This window comes from Calliphora vicina, chromosome 1 (genome assembly GCF_958450345.1).
Source record: "Calliphora vicina chromosome 1, idCalVici1.1, whole genome shotgun sequence".
Classification (NCBI taxonomy): Eukaryota; Metazoa; Arthropoda; class Insecta; order Diptera; family Calliphoridae; genus Calliphora; species Calliphora vicina.
In genome coordinates this window covers 103,487,800-103,507,749 of record NC_088780.1, presented here as the reverse complement: position 1 = coordinate 103,507,749, position 19,950 = coordinate 103,487,800, and the positions used below count along the sequence as shown (strand labels likewise).

The 19,950-nt window shown below is 28.4% G+C and overlaps 1 protein-coding gene across 4 annotated transcripts in view; it reads left to right on the top strand.

Moving 5' to 3' along the window:
- The first annotated feature begins 4,766 nt into the window (after nt 1-4,766).
- Nucleotides 4,767-19,950, top strand: part of LOC135963474 (diacylglycerol kinase theta) — a 92,810-nt gene continuing 77,626 nt past the window's right edge. For 2 of the 4 annotated variants that reach the window (XM_065515332.1, XM_065515331.1), the window contains exon 1: nt 4,767-5,171. The gene's annotated coding sequence lies outside the window, so the exon portion shown is untranslated. The remainder of the gene's footprint in view (nt 5,172-19,950) is intronic. The other 2 variants (XM_065515329.1, XM_065515333.1) reach the window with 2 other exon arrangements.

Genomic DNA, 19,950 nt, shown 5'->3' with positions numbered 1-19,950 from the left:
TAATCAAGAAAAGGAGTTCGATCTGTGATCACTCATATTTCTGACCAAAAATCTATTTTTTATATAAAAACTCAAAATATCTAAATTCGCTAATAACTTGGCCAATAAACGTTTAATCAAGAAAAGGAGTTCGATCTGTGATCACTCATATTTCTGACCAAAAATCTATTTTTTATATAAAAACTCAAAATATCTAAATACGCTAATATCTTGGCCAATAAACGTTTAATCAAGAAAAGGATCTCGATCTGTGATCACTCATATTTCTTTACAAAAATCGATTTTTTATATAAAAACTCAAAATATCTAAATTCGTTAATATCTTGGCCAATAAGCGTTTATTTAAGAAAAACAGTTCGATCTGTGATCACTCATATTTCTTAACAAAAATCGATTTTTTATATAAAAACTCAAAATATCTAAATTCGCTAATAACTTGGCCAAATAAGCATTTAATCAAGAAAAAGAGCTCGATCTGTGATCACTCATATTTCTGACAAAAAATCGATTTTTTATATAAAAACCCACAATATCTCAAATCGCTAATAACTTGGCCAATAAGAGTTTAATCAAGAAAAAGAGCTCGATCTGTGATCACTAATATTTCTGACAAAAAATCGATTTTTTATATAAAAACTCAAAATATCTAAATTCGCTAATAACTTGGCCAAATAAGCATTTAATCAAGAAAAAGAGCTCGATCTGTGATCACTCATATTTCTGACAAAAAATCGATTTTTTATATAAAAACCCACAATATCTCAAATCGCTAATAACTTGGCCAATAAGAGTTTAATCAAGAAAAAGAGCTCGATCTGTGATCACTCATATTTCTGACTAAAAATCGATTTTTTACATTAAAACTCAAAATATCTAAATTCGCTAATAACTTGGCCAATAAGCATTTAATCAAGAAAAGGAGCTCGATCTGTGATCACTCATATTTCTGACCAAAAATCGATTTTTTATATAAAAACTAAAAATATCTAAATTCGCTAATATCTTGGCCAATAAGCGTTTAATCAAGAAATGGAGCTCGATCTGTGATCACTCATATTTCTGACAAAAAATCGATTTTTTATATAAAAACCCACAATATCTCAAATCGCTAATAACTTGGCCAATAAGAGTTTAATCAAGAAAAAGAGCTCGATCTGTGATCACTCATATTTCTGACAAAAAATCGATTTTTTATATAAAAACTCAAAATATCTAAATTCGCTAATAACTTGGCTAAATAAGCATTTAATCAAGAAAAAGAGCTCGATCTGTGATCACTCATATTTCTGACAAAAAATCGATTTTTTATATAAAAACCCACAATATCTCAAATCGCTAATAACTTGGCCAATAAGAGTTTAATCAAGAAAAAGAGCTCGATCTGTGATCACTCATATTTCTGACTAAAAATCGATTTTTTACATTAAAACTCAAAATATCTAAATTCGCTAATAACTTGGCCAATAAGCATTTAATCAAGAAAAGGAGCTCGATCTGTGATCACTCATATTTCTGACCAAAAATCGATTTTTTATATAAAAACTAAAAATATCTCAAATCGCTAATAACTTGGCCAATAAGAGTTTAATCAAGAAATGGAGCTCGATCTGTGATCACTCATATTTCTGACAAAAAATCGATTTTTTATATAAAAACCCACAATATCTCAAATCGCTAATAACTTGGCCAATAAGAGTTTAATCAAGAAAAAGAGCTCGATCTGTGATCACTCATATTTCTGACTAAAAATCGATTTTTTACATTAAAACTCAAAATATCTAAATTCGCTAATAACTTGGCCAATAAGCATTTAATCAAGAAAAGGAACTCGATCTGTGATCACTCATATTTCTGACCAAAAATCGATTTTTTGTATAAAAACTCAAAATATCTAAATTCGCTAATATCTTGGCCAATAAGCGTTTGATCAAGAAAAGGATCTCGATCTGTGATCACGCATATTTCTTAACAAAAATCGATTTTTTATATAAAAACTCAAAATATCTAAATTCGCTAATAACTTGGCCAATAAGCATTTAATCAAGAAAAGGAGCTCGATCTGTGATCACTCATATTTCTGACCAAAAATCGTTTTTTTTTTTTATATAAAAACTCAAAATATCTAAATTTGCTAATAACTTGGCCAATAAGCATTTAATCAAGAAAAGGAGCTCGATCTGTGATCACTCATATTTCTGACCAAAAATCGATTTTTTATATAAAAACTCAAAATATCTAAATTCGCTAATATCTTGGTCAATAAGCGTTTAATCAAGAAAAGGAGCTTGATCTGTGATCACTCATATTTCTGACCAAAAATCTATTTTTTATATAAAAACTCAAAATATCTAAATTCGCTAATAACTTGGCCAATAAGCGTTTATTTAAGAAAAAGAGCTCGATCTGTGATCACTCATATTTCTGTGATCACTCATATAAGCATTTAATCAAGAAAAGGAGCTCGATCTGTGATCACTCATATTTCTGACCAAAAATCGATTTTTTATATAAAAACTCAAAATATCTAAATTCGCTAATATCTTGGCAAATAAGCATTTAATCAAGAAAAGGAGTTCGATCTGTGATCACTCATATTTCTGACCACAAATCGATTTTTTTATATAAAAACTCAAAATATCTAAATTCGCTAAATTGGCCAATAAGCATTTAATCAAGAAAAGCAGCTTGATCTGTGATCACTCATATTTCTGACCAAAAATCTATTTTTTATATAAAAACTCAAAATATCTAAATTCGCTAATAACTTGGCCAATAAGCGTTGAATCAAGAAAAGGAGCTCTATACGTGATCACTCATATTTCTGACCAAAAATCTATTTTTTATATAAAAACTCAAAATATCTAAATTCGCTAATAACTTGGCCAATAAGCATTTAAAAGTAGCTGATTTAAAGGTAGCATAATGCTTTCAAATAACAGTGCTGTAATATCAAACTGTAACATATCTGTGGGCATTATTAAATAAAAGCTTTCAGTTGATTTGATCGTAAGTTGGCAACGCTGTGTTCGAATTCGAATATTCAGTTAAAGAACATTGTAGAAAGTACACCATAGATGGCGTATGTATTAGTAAGATCTAGAATATTCGAATTTTGACAGTTAAAGAACAATCTAGAGTGTAGATGGCAGTGTTATAAATAGTGGCAGAGGTTGCAGTAGTGAGTCAGTTTATCAGAGACGCTATTCAAATAAACATCAACTGAGTGCCTTAAAGTGTGCTGTGTTTTTCAATTGAATTCGTGTACATTATAAAGTGTGTCTTTATTTCTGCGACTATTTAATTCTATTGTTATTGTACATTTTAAATAAATAAAGAGTTGTTACAATTTTTAAACTACTAAACGGCTTCAAAAGTATCCGGTTTATTTAAAGGAAATAAACCAAACGTTTTGAAAAGGTTAAAACGTAACAATATGTTTAATAAAATTCAATGCATTTTCCTAAAACATTTTACAAAATATTAAGTATTTTTATAAATCTGTATTTCCTTGTGTGCAAACATGCTAAGTTCCATTTCACAATTTTTACAGGAGATGCAAAAAACGTTCTATAATCTTTGGTTAAATATTTTTAAAATATGTCAATGCTGATTTATAACTTATTTGGTATGAATTATAATGATAAATAATAACAGTTTAAAATAAATGCTTTGGTGGCTTATAAGTTAATTAGGGACACATTTCTATTACTTATTTTTTTTATTATTTCTTTAAAAAATTTATGATTTATTGGTTGAAATTGAATTAATAAACCAATAATTATATTTAGTAATGTAGTTATACTCGATTCGATTTGACTGAGAAAATAATTTTGACAAAATAATATGCACTTAGCACTTTTGCATACCACAGTAAACAACGAGAAAAAAACGAAAAAAGTGTAAACATACGCAATGTATTTCCATATTTAGCGTTATGTATTAAAATCTCAATTTTCACTTAGCACGATTGCTAACAATTTTATTTTTATTTACATTTAGATTTTCTTTTAAATAATTCAAACTGTTGTCATATACAAATACCAAGAAGGAAAATCCAAACTGGCAATGCTATTTATTAATCTCTATAAAAATTGTTGATTTATTTCTACAATAGTAATACACACTTTGTGCTAGTGTCAAAAAAAAAGCTCAAAAGGAAAATGCAAAAATAACGTTAATAATAAAGGAAAGGATATACGAACGAGTAAGTATACGACTAGTACTACAAAACAGACAAACGCATACACACATGCATACACACAAATTATAGAAAAATATGAGAAATGAAAAGGAGAGCAAGAAAATAAATATTAGTACTCATCATAAATATGTATGTATGTACTAAATATAAATACATACAAATTTATACATACATATTGGTAGCAGTAGTTGTTAAACAATGCGAAGCAGCAAAGAAACGGAATTGTTTTTTTATCACATTAAATTCCACAATAATTAAAATCAAGTACTTAAGTTTAGTGAGAGAGAGAGAGTGAATGGGAAAGAGATAAAGAAAATGAGAGATATTGTGATATTATTTAAAATGGAGTAATAAGTACTAAAAACACACACGAAAATACTGTTTAATACGATGTGTACTCGTATAGACAACTACAGACATCAAAGAAAAAATTTCCCAATTTTAATACCAAACTGTTGTGTTGTAGAACAGCAACAGCAACAACAACTACAACAAATCAGATTGAAAGAACTTTTTTGGGGGTACATTTTGTGAATACATGAAGAACAATTTTGTGTCTTATTTAACAGCGAGGAGAACATTTCTGCCAGATTCTGAGCGCATACGATTCACAAATATTTGAACCACGGAATGTTGTAGGTGTGCTCTGCATACGTTTGACAGGGCACAAAACTTTTAAAAAATTATATATATACTGAAATATATATATATTGAAAAAAAAATGATATAGAAAAAAAAAATGAAGTAACAACTAATAAAATAATAAGTTGTGGTTTAAAACGAAACATACATACATAATTAATTAATTTATTTATAATTTAAAGTTAATATACAAAAAGTTACCCAAGAAATTCAAGTGAAAATTTCATGTTAAATCGAGAAAGAAAATTTCGAATATGAAAACGAGAAAAAGTAATATAATTTTTTTTCTATGTATATAATATGTGTGTGTACGTGTGTGCGTGAAAATGTATGTGTATAGAAATAATTCAAAGGAAAGTTTTTTTTTCTTGTGCATTAAAAATTTTTTCTATATCTACAACTACATGTATAAAATGTAATAAAGAAAAAAAGTATTCTAGTGGAATTGGAAAAATTTAATTTATTATTACTTTAACAAAAGTAAAACATCAAAATGAAAAATTATGAAAAATATCAGTAAAAGTTTAAAAAAAATGTCCATACATCATTATGCTGTGAAAAAAGTGATAAACCCTTGAAAAAAGTCTAAAAAAAATTATATATACTAAAATCAAGTTTTAGCCTATAAAATATTGTGGAAAACTTGGCTCAAAACAATTACATTATGTTGGACTGAAAAGCATATTAAAATATTACAAAGTTTTTTTTTTTAATAACTTTATTATCATAAAAAAAGAAGAAAAAATTATACATTTTTTGTCAATATTTGAATAGAAAAAAAATGTATTGAAAAAATTCATATCAGCAGTGGCAAAAAAAAAAAATATGAAAAAAAATTCTCTATCTATTGCGATTTATTTGAGCAGAGATATACACTGTCAAAAAGTTTCTCTCTCTATCTCTCTTGTACTCTCTACACGGTTGTATTTTTCATTAATTTAGGGGAGCATTTAAGGAAATTTGTTTTCCCTTATATTTTTGTTGGCGAGTGAAAGTTGGCAAGAGTTAGAAAGAAAATGGGAGAAAGCTAAAATTTTGACAGCTACATATATTTTTTGACATTTATTTAGGAAATTTAGCGTTGAAGTTGAAACCTTATGGATCGTTTATTTTTATTTTTTCCTCAGTACTAAAATGTGAAATATACAATTTAAAAATGTAATAATTTTGAGTAATATTAAGAATATTTGTTTTTAAAAAGTTTTTATTTAATGTTTGATATAATATCAGGATATGTTTATAGCAAATAAATAATTAAATTTAAATTCGAATCTTCTCAAGACAATAAATTACTTAATTATTATTAAAATAAATTTTCAAACAAATAATTAAAGAATAATAAGACTGTTTCAAACTTATTTTTATCAGAATTTTCAAGCTAAATTTATGATATTGATGTAATAATACACCCCAAAATATGAGAATATGGGGAAAGTAAGAAAAGAAATAGCCTTGAATAAATGATGTTTGTATACATTTTTAAAATAAAAATATTAAGGAATTTTAATAACTTTGGTTGCTTATGTCTTAAACATAATTTTGAATTAGTTAATTCAATTTAAGCTTAATTCACTAAAATCTTAATTCAGAATTCAGCAATTTATTGCATAAAATGCTTTTATTTAAATAGAATTCATTCATTGTTGAATTCATTCATAATTTATAAAGGAATTAATTCATAAAAAATATCATTCAACCTTTGAATGATTAAATTGTTCAATTCTCTATTCAATTTATTTTTATTTAGATTTTAGTATTTTTTTTTAAATGAATTGAAACAAATTTACTTAAGCCTTTTTGTAATAGATTTGAATTGAATGCAAATTGAATCATTCAATATATTTTTAAAGCTATTTTGTAATGGATTTTAATTGAAGAAATCTTGAGGAAATAATTCTATAAATAATGAATTCTCAAAGGAATCAATTCTATACATTTGATGTGCTAAGGTCTATGAACTAATTCGTAATGAATTCATTAATGGCATGGTTAAGAGATATAAATTAATTTGATTTTGAACACATAATTAAGAATTAATTCTTTCGAATCTTTGCTGATTTGGAATAAAATAATCAATGGTTTTTCGCCTTATTCCGACTTGAGTTCTTAAAAATGCTGTTTTATAATGTTTAAGATTTTAAAATCGAATATATTTCCCCTAAAATTACAAGATTTTTGTTAATATTCTATAGAAAAAAATAAATCAAAACTATTTTTCTTTAATGATTTCTACATTTGCTAGTAAGTCGAAGACTTGTCAGTACTGTTAGAATTCTTAATAGTCATTCCAACTGTATTAAAAGTTTAGATATTTCACGATATTTTTGCAAGGTCATAATAAATAATAGTTTAACAATATTCTGAACTTGATATTTTTATGACAGTTACTGATGACTATCCTTTTATGGAAGATTGGCTTATTTCGAAACCGCTTTAATATTACTTTAATAAATTATATATGGTTCCATATCGTAGGATGCTGGTCTAACTTTCTGCTTTAAAATAATAAAATAAGTTTGGGTTTTAGTCGATTTTTTTGGGGATTTTTATGTCTCTATGTCAATACTATTTCTCTACAGACAATTGCACTAGTTAAAATGTCGACAAACTTTCCTTTAAGAGTCAGTAGAAATACATTAGAGACAACAGTTCTAGTGCATTTTTGGTGACATTGTCGACGATCGAGTCAATAGTTTGGTTTTTTTATTATGCTGTGTAGTCAATAGATACAGAAAGTAACTACATAGTCAATAGTCTACTGGTGGATTTTCAATGACAAGCTAATGTTAAATGTCAATAGAAGATTTCATTGGCTGGGGTACATATGGTAGTAGTGCTACTGACAATGTCCTAGTAAATCACTACAAATTTACTATTGGCATTCCCCGCAGGGAATTAATTATGGAACGAAGTTGGGTTAATATTAAAATTTTGACAAATGTTATAACGGTGATTATATTACTATTTATTTGATCTTTATAAACAGAAGCAATATTTTGCTATTTGCGAACATGCAATTTAACTCATTGCAATTTAACACATTTTAATGCTTTAACAAATCACTGTATTTTCAAAGAGTTTTGTCAGCAACAACTCGCAATTACTGAATAACTTTTCAATGACTACTACATACCGGCAGCATTACATAGAAGTAGTGTAATAATGTCTTAATTTTTAGATTAGTTATTAAACATTTTCGTAAGCACATAAATTATTGTAACGTGTTGTAGAAAGTATCAATATAATTCTCACTTAGTTAAGCATATTTTACGCACAAAGGAGACCTCTTATTGTAGTTTTAAACTTCACTATATCTTTTTACAGGTACAAAACCAGCTGTCACCTGATCTGTTACCGTATAGTACCGTATTAACTACCCCGATATTTTCTTTTTACTAATAACGGCCTCTGCAAGTCCTTACAGTCAATAAGTTATTATGTTGTTATATGTAATCTCTTATTTTAGTGCTATTAAAGTAATGACTAATTAAACTGACTATGTGTAACACGCAGAGAAAAAATATAGTTATACATGTTTTAATAATATTATGGTTACTGTAATTGTTAATATGTCTGCGGTAACCATAATATATTTAAGTTACCATTCACATCATATACTACATATATGATTTTGGTAAATAAATATAAATTTATGGCAATCATGTTCATGATGTATCATTATATCATAATTGGCCAATTCACAAGGTCTCTTATCATGTCATAATGTCCTAATATTTCACGACTCGGCGGCTCGGCTTAACCGACTCTTAGGTATTTGGCGCAGGTCTCTGCTGGTTGGTTACGATAGCACAATAAACATAGCATACAGAGTAGTATTATTTTAGGACATTTTTTGCTTGAAAAACAATAAAAAACATTGTGAAATATTAGGACATTATGACAATATGACAAGATAAGAGACCTTGTGAATTGACCAAATATGTTGTTCTCAGAGTATGATAACCATAATCCTAGAACAACACAATATGGTGAAGTATTACATCATAAACATGGTTGCCACAAACATATACATAATTATTTCAATCTGGTTATGGTAAACATGTACAACTATATTTTTTTCTCTTCGTGTTCTTAGACGTCATTTATTTGAAATACTTTTGACTAAATTTATTAGCATTTTTGAGATCCGACTTTTAAATTATTTTCTATTTAACTTTGGAACTCTTAGGAAACTTACTTTTAGCTGCAGCTAATTGTCCAGTTATATGAATGTAGCTTTACACTTTCCTACCACTTATTTATGTTATAAGAAGTGACGCAAACAGTTAAAAGATTTGTATTTCCATATACATAAGTCATTGATAGAGTGTGACGCACAAGTTGAGTTTTCAATAACATTTCTGTTTGTTGTTATAGGATGTGAGTAGAGTCATTGCTAGTTGTTTAATGTTCATTGGTAAACTCTTGGAACATACTAGTACCGTGCTTTATTTTATAAAAAGCACATGTCATTTAATGGTAAAAACTAATTTTTTCAAAAAATTATCGATTATTTTAAACCATTTTTGTGCCCAGTTATATAATATCCCAAAAACAGAAAAAGTTCGTTTAGTTCCGATACCCGAAACAGCATGTTAATGTTTCAGATATTTTGCATCTAAGTTGTTGGAGCATGAATCGGCCATTACCGCCGAGGGACCTGTCAAATAACTAGTTATGTGTGCAACTATTGTAGATGTGAAGTTAAGGAACATGGCAAACACTTAGCATTCGTTTAAACTGAAGTGATTTACAAACTTAATTCGTAATTAAAACTTTAATGTTTTGTCTATATGATTGCTAAATGGCGTCTTAAATAACAGTAAAGAAATAACCACAATTGTGTGCTTAGATTTCTGATTTGTCTCTTGTGAAGGATTAAATTAAATTCATATTTAGGCTCAATGAAAAAACCAAAGCATACAGAATAACATATAATTAATTAAAAAACGTTATGAATGAAATAATCTAAGCATACGAATTATACAAAATATTACTTTAAATAAGAAATAATGGTATAAGGAAATATACTAAGCATACAAATTATTAATATTATTAATAATTACAGTTTTTAATAGTTCATTAAGTTCCTTTCAGGAAATGGAACTGTAAATATATCAAAATTGGTCCTTTAGGATTAAACTCTGGACTTTCAATGGAACAATGTAAGAATTGGCTTCATATTGCCTCAGCGTAATAACCTAAGCATACAAATTAAAATAAAAATTAGGGTGAATATTCGGTTATTATTAGTTCATTAACTTCCTTTCATATATTTTAGATGTCGTGGCAAAGAACTTCACATCGCCTTTAATAGGGCTAAGCTCTAGACTTACAATGGGGCAAAGTCATTACAGGAATGACATTTTTAAAAGATCTTTAAATTTCCTTTTTAAAAGGCTTGAAACCTCCTTAATCGATCTTTGTATTAAACAATAAAAAAGTTACCAATCCTACGGCTAACATTCCCATTACATATGGATTTTCGACAGTTATATCAACTGGAAGCTTTTTCTTAGCACAGAACATTCGATGACAGTAGTCCTGCTCCAAGAACAACAACAACGCTTCGTTAAAAAGTTCCACTTACCAAATACATACAGGACTTTTCATTGTGGTCAATTTGATAGTTTCGTCTAGTAGATTCCGGTATTTCAAACATTGATAGAATTGTTCAAGGTTAAACTTGTTTTTTCTATCATTCCTTTCATAAATTTGCAATTTTCTTAGTCTAGAATATTTTTTGGTTTGCTCGGTTGCTGGCTTCTTTTATAAAAGGCATTTATTTTGTATTCTTAGGTTATTTCCATTAAAATATATTGATTTTTATTTAGTACTAGTTGACCGCCCCGCTTCGCCCGGTGGATTTTATTAATGTTAGTTCTTCAAGTTTCTCTGTTCTTATTTATTTGCAAATAAAATATCTAAATTTGTACTGCAGGGAGCTTTTATATTACAGTTGACTGGACTAAACAACCTAAAAAATTTCGAATTTTTTTTCTTTACAAACCATCTCCTGAAAATTTCGAATCTAATAAAAAATAATCAGCCAAATCGCTCCAGCCGTTCTCACGTGATGCCATTACATACATGGACCATTTCTTTTTTATATATATAGATTAATAAAGAAAATGTGTATGCTTGGGTTATTTTATGTTGTTTTTTTTATTAAAATGTATTTAATGTTTGCAATTTTGAAACTATAGAATATTGGTATCCCCATATTGTCTTAATGTCTGAGTTCTGAGTCAAAAGGTCTACATCTGAAGCCTAGTTTTCAAAAAGAATGATAACATTATCTTGCACAAATAAATTTACTTAGAAATTGACGTTAACAATTGTGTTTTAAAGCTTTTGTTGTAATGTTAGAGAGAATAACTTTTATTATTATAGTAAAAATTTATCGAAAATTATTATTGGAAGTGGGCGTAAATTAATACTAAAAACTTTGTTAGTTCTTCTAATCAACTGTATGAAATTCCAAAGCATTGAAATGAAATACTAAGTTATATTCCCAAAAGTGGGTGTAATAATGGCCAGATCAATATTTAATAAATAAATTTGATGAATGAAGGCTTTAAAATTCCATATTTATGTCGGAAAAAATACTTGAATAATATACATAAACGGAAGCTTGCGAAAACCTGCCATGATTCAGTTTTTTATGTAAAAATTCGCAACTGATCGTATTGCTTCATCTATATTTGTTGGTGGCATGAAATGCATAGTGTTTTAAAGACGGCGAAATATATACTTCCGACTAACTGATTCTCCTATCTCCGACGAAAATTGAATACAACTCTGATATATGGGCTTCAAAGTTAGAGTTTCTAGACAGCGTGTCTGAGAGAGCGAGAGTGCTTATCGGTAACAGGAGGGTGTCCAACTCTACTGATTCTTTGGATTCAGATGTATTTCAATTGTGTATATAATTAACAATGTAATATGTTCTGATGAAACTACATTTATATAATATATGGTTCTAAATCCTTTGGAATTCATGTAGAATTCATACAGAGGTCTCTCTTGTATCTAATAAATACTTCCTTACTTCCTCAATACTTTTTAATTTTATTAAATGGAGTAAATTTAGAGTAAACTTTGTTATATTTATAGTTTTTATACCCTTCACCACCATAATGGGAAGGGTCTATAGGATTTGTACTGATTTGTAACGCCCACAAATCATATTCAGGAATGAGTTAAAATACTAATTGGCATACATTGGCATTTTAACTCATTATTATCATTGGATGCAAGTACTTCCATATTCGCTTACAAATAGTGACTTAAATAAGTAATAATAAGAGATTCAAGAAATAGAAGAAAAAAGTATTTTAAATCAATTTGAAATAACAAATTATTCCGATCCAAAAGAACTGCTCATCTTTTGAGACCAATAACGAAACAAGCCAATTTAAGATAATGTGTTTTAAAGTAGAGCGTAGCCCAGAGAGAGACTTCTGCATCGATCGAAACAAATAGTAGTCGGACGGGGCATGGTCTGGACTATAAGGCGGGTGAGGCAAAACTTTCCAATCACTTCATTCTAAATAGTTTTTAACAGTTACTGTAACATGTGTCCTAGCGTTATCATTATGGAATATTACGGTTTCATGCCTGGCAGCATATTCTTGGCGTTTTTTGGCCAATGCTCGCTTCAAACGAATCAGTTACGTTCGGTACATTCCATACAATGGTCTCGCCATACTTCAGCAGCTGATAGATAGGACCCTTAGCGCCAATTAGACTGGTTGGACGGGGCTTCACATACGATTTTTTATCGGGTTATCGTAGTGAATCCATTTTCATCCCAAGTAATTATTCGGTGCAAAAATTATTTTCTTTTATAGAGTTCAAGCTGAATTTCAGACATACCAACTCGTTTTTCAAGGTCTCTTAGCTTCTATTCGTATAGTACCCAATTTCCCTGCTTTTGAATGAATCCTGCTATGCTAATTGCATAGCTCCCAATGATTTTGCAAGCTCTTGTTGAGTTAGACAACAATCTTTATTGAGTAAAACTTGGTCTTCAAATTTGTTTGGTTGGCCTGGGCGATCTTTGTCTTCCCTGTCAAAATAAACACTTCTGAAGCGAGCAAACCATCTGTCGCACTTTGAAATCGATAAAACGCATTCACCATAAACTTTGGTAAACAATTAGTGTGCAGCGGCACTTTTTTTCAAATTAAAAAAGTAAAGCAAAACTATCTTCTATGACGCTTTGTTGGTACAAAATTCGACATTTTCGAAGAAAATTATTTATTTTGAACATTATAATGTTCAAAATTATATATACATAAGTTATTAAAAACAAAAACCGCATTCAAAAGATACGTCATCTATTGTAAATCCCACATTTTTTAATCATATACCCAATAATATCATAGGTCCATAATTGGTCATAGCTGCCAACAATTTCTTAAAATTACTCTCGAAAAAAAGATATTATAGAAATTTTAAAATAAAAATGATTTGCTTATATAGTCAGACTAACTAACTTTATAAAAACAAACATTCAAACATTTTTATTAATTTTGCTTTGTTATTGGTTTTAAATATTGCCAACTGTGACTTCTAATAGAATTTTATAAATGGCAATGCCGTAAAAAATGTATGGCAACTCAATAACTTGATTAATGTTGTTTATTTTATTTACATTCAAATTAAATAATCATTTTAAAATTACTACTGCAGGTACTTATTTTTAAAGTGAAATTAATAAAAACATCAATATTTATTCATTAAATTTAGACATTGTTAGTTTTTTTTAGGGACAAATGTTACACAAATTATAACTTTCACTTTATTGGGAAAAGAAACTCTGTGACAGGGCTGTTTATTATGTTTTTCCCAAATACTAATCTAAAATAAAAGAGAAATGATATGAAAGACTTTACAACTCATTGTAAAAAGAGATATTGATTATTTTATATTTAAAATTTGATTTGGAAAATTTCTTTGTATAAAAATTAGATCATTTAAAGCTTTTTAAAATAGATATATAAACTGGAATTATAATTTCATTACAAATTACATAATTATTTAATTTATTTTGTAATATTTTTTGTTTAAAAAGTTGTAAATTCTTAAAGGTTTTTTTTTTTTTTAAATTTGTTTTAATTTATTAGTTTAATTTTGTGAAAATAAATTGATTTTCTTTTTGTTATTTAATTTATGTTCTTCATTTTCCCTACATTTTGACATAAAAGGATTTTTTTCTATAAAAGAAAAATAAGAAAAAATTAACACTTGTATGAGTTTAAGGAATAGATAGATAGACATAATTGTAGAGTTAAATGAAGTAAACTAAAAATTTAAAGCGCCTGCGCAATTTATAGAGAAAATTATTAAAGAAAAATTTTCTAACAAAATAAATATATATAGAGAATATTCAAGTGAAAAATGTGAAAATTTAACAATGAAATTTGAAGAAAGTTTATATATAATAATAAAGACAATAAATATAACAAAATGTAATAAAAACTAATTTTATTAATTACTAAAGTTATTAGTGAAGTGTTTAATCAAATTTAATTCAAGAGTTTTTGTGAAAAAATGGGTATTTTTATACTCTGTTGCTATTTTTTTAAAGTAAGAACTAGGGAGTACATAAAATACACCTAGAACTAGTTGTACGCTAGATGTGTTTCTCAATTAAATTATATAAAAAATGTTTAGGAAAAACAAGGACACATAGGTTTGATATTAATATTAAATATATTTATATCGCCATAATATTTCGCTGGGGAAAGGGCAAATTATGGGAGAACAAGTCAAATAGCTTTTAAACATGAACGAATTATTTGAATATCTATGTATATAATCGTTATGTTTATTTGGTAAAATATTTGCCTTGTCTCCATACAAATGTCCCCTTTGGAATACTGTTTTAGCAGTCATGAATATATTGAACAATTTTTTTGGTTCTAAATACCTTGAAATTATACTGTAAATTATGTCCACATTTGCCCCTAGTCCCTAGTCTCAGAAAATGACTTGTATATTCATAATTGTTTAAAATAACATCCAGTATTGAAATTCAAATCCAAATGCATAAGATTATTTGATAGATACTAGGATCGCCTGGTGGTCGAATAGTCAACCACTTTTAAAACGCTTTTTACCAGTTTTATGGAAAGAATTTTGAAACAATTTTTATATTGTGTATATCTTGAGAAAATAACCTTCAATATTGGTGGACAATAACATACTGTAAGATAGACCAGTCCATAGATAGACCATAGTGTGCTGGAATATTAATCTGAGGGTTGCGGTTAGAGCTCTGGGTGTATCTGCAGACAAGCAAAACGCTTCGCAGTTTGCGTTTTTTTTTTTTTTTAAAAAAAGTTATAGACTTGCGAACTCTGAATTCAAATATTAGGTACAGGTCTAACTATTTTAACTTCCAATATACTACTTTATGCAACAGAAAATTAATCAATACCTGCAAAAGTGACACGGGTGCTAACTGAACTCAAATAGTCAGCTAAAAACACATATCATAGACAGTCAAATAAACAGACCTTCCTCCGACAACTCTCCAATGCTTTGATTGTTTCTGGGTAAAATAACTACTTTAAAAAGTGCAGCACAAAAGAAATTTTTAAAGTGACTTCACAATAGGTTACTAAGAGACACTAAAGTGACTATTGACTACACGCTTTGTTACTTAAGAAAAATTAAAAATAAACTATGTGAGAATTATATCAACACAATTTGTATAAAACCAGTTTATACGAATTACACTCAAATGGTTTAAAGTGACTACACTCTAGATTCAGAGACAATTGTCTTCACGCTAGATTACCTGGAATGTATAAAGTAACCAATTATATTCTCTCTGCCCTACAAAGAGCTCATAAATGTCAAATGATCCAAATAAATATAAATTGGAGTCAGCCGAGTGATAAGTCATGAGTAACTGTAAGGGATACATTGACTATTTGCTTTACTGCTGGGTTATGTATTAAATAGGCGGACTTAGCTTGATTGTTTTAACATTTATTAAGGAGCTATCGAGTTTTAATTATTTAATTAAACGGTTATCGGACGGATATTTAGTTCTATTTTTTTAATTTTTGTTCATTTTTAATATCAAACAATTCCCCTAGGACGTATCCTGCATTCAACTGAGTCGTTATATGAGTTCCGGTGGTTATTTCATAGGCAAGCTATATAATATTAATACATGTGGCCGATCCCATAAAGTGAATTCTTGATCGTTATAGACAGTCGAGTCCATATAGCCATGTCAGTCTGTCTGTTGAAATAAAACATACAACAATGATTGATACATCAGTATATCCTGGTTCGGTTGCTATTTAAAATCGACCAACAAGTGGCTGATATATAAGCAAAAAGCACGAGTACCCCGATTTTTAGCAATATCTCGATTACTAAGTCATCTACATACATAGACAATAGGATATCAAATGTAAGGTCTTTGATATGACCTTTACAACGATGTATATAGCGTAGAAAAGCTGGAACTGTTTTATATTGTATGAGGGCAAGTTGTTAGCTACATATATAAACTATATTTCGATTTATTCTAAAGACAATTTTTTTGTAATTTTTTTCATTTTCTACCTAATCATATACACCACCATAGTGGGGAGGGTATATTGGATTAGTGCTGATGTTTGTAACTTTCAAAAATATTTGTCTAACACCCACCTTAAAGTATACATACATATCGAATCAGAGTCACTTTCTAAACATAACCCATTTTTTAGCACAAATTTGTTTGACATGTTTACTCTTACAAGTGTTTTGTAAGATCAAACAGCATCTAATAAAATAAACTATTTGTTTTGCATTGTCTTAAGTAAAAGGAATTTTTGACAATAAATAAAATAATAAAAATATATTTTATTTAGCGGTTACGTATTTTTCGTCAAATATTTGCCATGAGTGATCCTAACTTAAGTCGATTAAACGATGTCCTTTCGTCCGTCCATCTGGCTGGTTGGCTGGCTGTCCATATTAACCTTGTGTGCAAAGTACAGGTCGCAATTTTGAAGATATTTTGATATTGAAACTGGCTGAAATAGGTCCACTATTTCACTTAGTCCCCCATAGAAATGTTCTCCCAAAATTGGAATTTACAGGTGATAAATGTTTAATTTATATAGATATCTACACAAATTTCGTTCTAAATAATTTCTATATATACGGAATACATGTCACCTTATTTTATGATGATCATAAAATAAGGTGATAATTAGTCATAGCTCCCATATAAGGCCGGCTTCCGAAAATCACTTTAAGGTGCATAAATCTCTTAAAAATTTTGGTATACACCTAAAATTAACAAAAATTACTTTCACATTGACATAAATCACACCACCTAATTTCATAGAAATCGGTCCATAATTAGTCATAAAAGGCCCGCTTCCGAAAATCATTCACGAAAATAAATTACTGAAATTTTAAAAGAAAAATATTTTTATTATTTTCTTGTATAATCACCATCAATTTGTGACAATTTCATCACGATATTAATTACATATTATAAAACAATGATGAATGTACAAGTCATTTTCATAGGGGGACCTTGTATGGGGACTATGATTGTCGCCATACTTTACAGTATAATTTCAGAGTACTTGGAACTAATTTGTGCAAAATTTGATCACAATTGTCTCATAACACTAGTTAACAAGGTTTTTGCTCATGAACTGAAACATATGGGGATTTGTGTATTTAGGTCTTCTAACTTCGGAAAAAATATTAAAAAAAATCCTGGACGTCAAACTTTTGAGGTATTTATTAAAAACGAAACATATAAAAATGTACATTAAATTAGGACAAAAAAATTAAATATCAAGTGTTTTAGTCCTCTTTTTATAATTATTTTCATTTGTCTCCCTCACGACACTCCAGCAGTAGTCGCCTAGCATATTCTGATCCCAAAAACCTTGATAATTCCTCTCGAAAAACTTCAAATCTTGATGCAAACGCTCTCTATGTTTGTCACTCATGTGCCCGAGGTTTTCCGGGAAAAAATCCACATGAGAATGTAAAAAGTGAATTTTGAGGGACATATTTACACCCATCAGTTCAAAATTATGTAATAAATTCGCAACAATATCTCTGTAGTTTTGAATTTTCTTATTCCCAAAAAATTCTTGGACAACAAGTTTAAAAGAATTCCATGCTGCTTTTTCAACATCGGTTAATTTGGTATCAACCAAATTTTTTCTTATTTGAGGACCCACAAATATCCCTTCTTTTAATTTAGCCTCAGAAAAACTCGGGAACACGCTGCATAAATATTGAAATGCTTGTTTTGTCTTATCTAAAACTTTTACGAAATTTTTCATTAAACCTAATTTAATGTGGAGTGGCGGCCAAACTATTTTTTGGAGGTCACCCAAACTGACATTTTTAATGTTCATTTTACCTGGAATATATTCACTACAATTTGTGCAAATCGAATGAGGGACCCTGATTTGACACGGGGAATCCAAAATAATGTAAATAAGCATTTTGCAGTGTACTGAATAATTTTTCCGCAAGTAATACAAAAATGGTCTAGGTTTATTTTACACTTTCTTGAAGACATTTCAGGATTTTGTATTTAATAGCGATTTATTAACGTTAATCTACAAAAAATGTACTTTTAAACAGTATTTCTTTTTGTGTTTCCATTTATATGTGGGCTAGGTGAAACCATGAACCGATATTGCTCATTTTCAATATCAAACAATATAATCAGAGAGTATTTGTGGTATTCAGCGGTGAATATTTCGATGTATAACATCGATTTTGATATATTTATCGGAAACACAGCGAAATGAAAACAAGACCGTAAATCATGACTCTGGTATATATTATTTGATTGTTACACATACACTCACAATTATATATAAATAACAACATGGGACTCTTCATCTTCTTTTCAAACATGTCCGAGCGAGTAAAAGTATAATGTAGGATTTTTTTGTACAACTTTTCATACAAAAGGGATATTTTCCTATTTGGTACTATACTAAATAAATACACAACTTGTTATATTTTCCTCTCGTTAAGTTTGCTGTTGTTGTTGTTTGTTTACTCTCGTTTATACTTATACATATTTATTGTTTTAATGAGAGCACACATATTTTCGGAATAAATTTTCCCTTTTCATTTACTCTCACTTTTCTTTTTCGCCTTTATGCTTGCGCTCATTTGCAGCAGCAGCAGCATATTTATGTGTATAACTTGGGAATACAATTTTATAGCATTATTTTAAACAATAATTTTATTTAATTTTTTCTTTTTTTGTTATTAAAGATAAAATACTCGTTCGTATTTGCTGTTTGTACGAGTAGGTAGGTACAAACATAGTAGTACTTTTAAAGTACTTATTTGCCAAGAGTTAGTACTTTCAATTGCTTAAACTTGTTAAATAGAAACAACAACAAATTAAACATTTTTATTATGGTACTATAATTTCCCACCATACGAATAAAAACTTTTCGTATTTATTTTATATTTTGGAAAAAAAAAATTTGAAAAAAAAAAAACAAAAAAAACTTAAGAGTGGCTAAATAGATATGTAGTATTTTTTCTTCTTTCTTGCACATGTTTGGTTTAAACAAAGTGTGTATAAACTTTTTTTTTTTAAATTTTTGTTGTTGCTTTTTGTTTGGGGGTGCGGCGCATACAATAGATTTATTTATTAGTTTCTTTCTGGTTTTTGGGGAAAAAGAAAATAAAGAAGAAAATCTATAAAAAGATAAAATTTTTAAAAAAGAGAGAGATGTGTGTCTGTGTTTTTATAAGAAGTTGGAGAATAAATTGGTATACAAGGCAGTGTTTGGATTTTAAAATTTATATTTAGTGCCAAATTGATGTATTCAAATTTGCAAAATTACTTTTCAGAAAATATGTAAATATGATTTGCATCCCTTTTTTGATACTATTTTATATAATTTCTTAAAAAGTAGTAGTGGTATTTCATTTGATATATAGCGAACATCTTGTATGCGGCTGTAGAGTCCATTAATTGGCATTTTGCGAAGAGTGCCTTGAGGCATGCTTAAGCATTAGAGGGTTAAGGTATCGTAATCTGTTTTAAATTTTTTAAATATTTGTTATGTTTTTAATATTTAAAA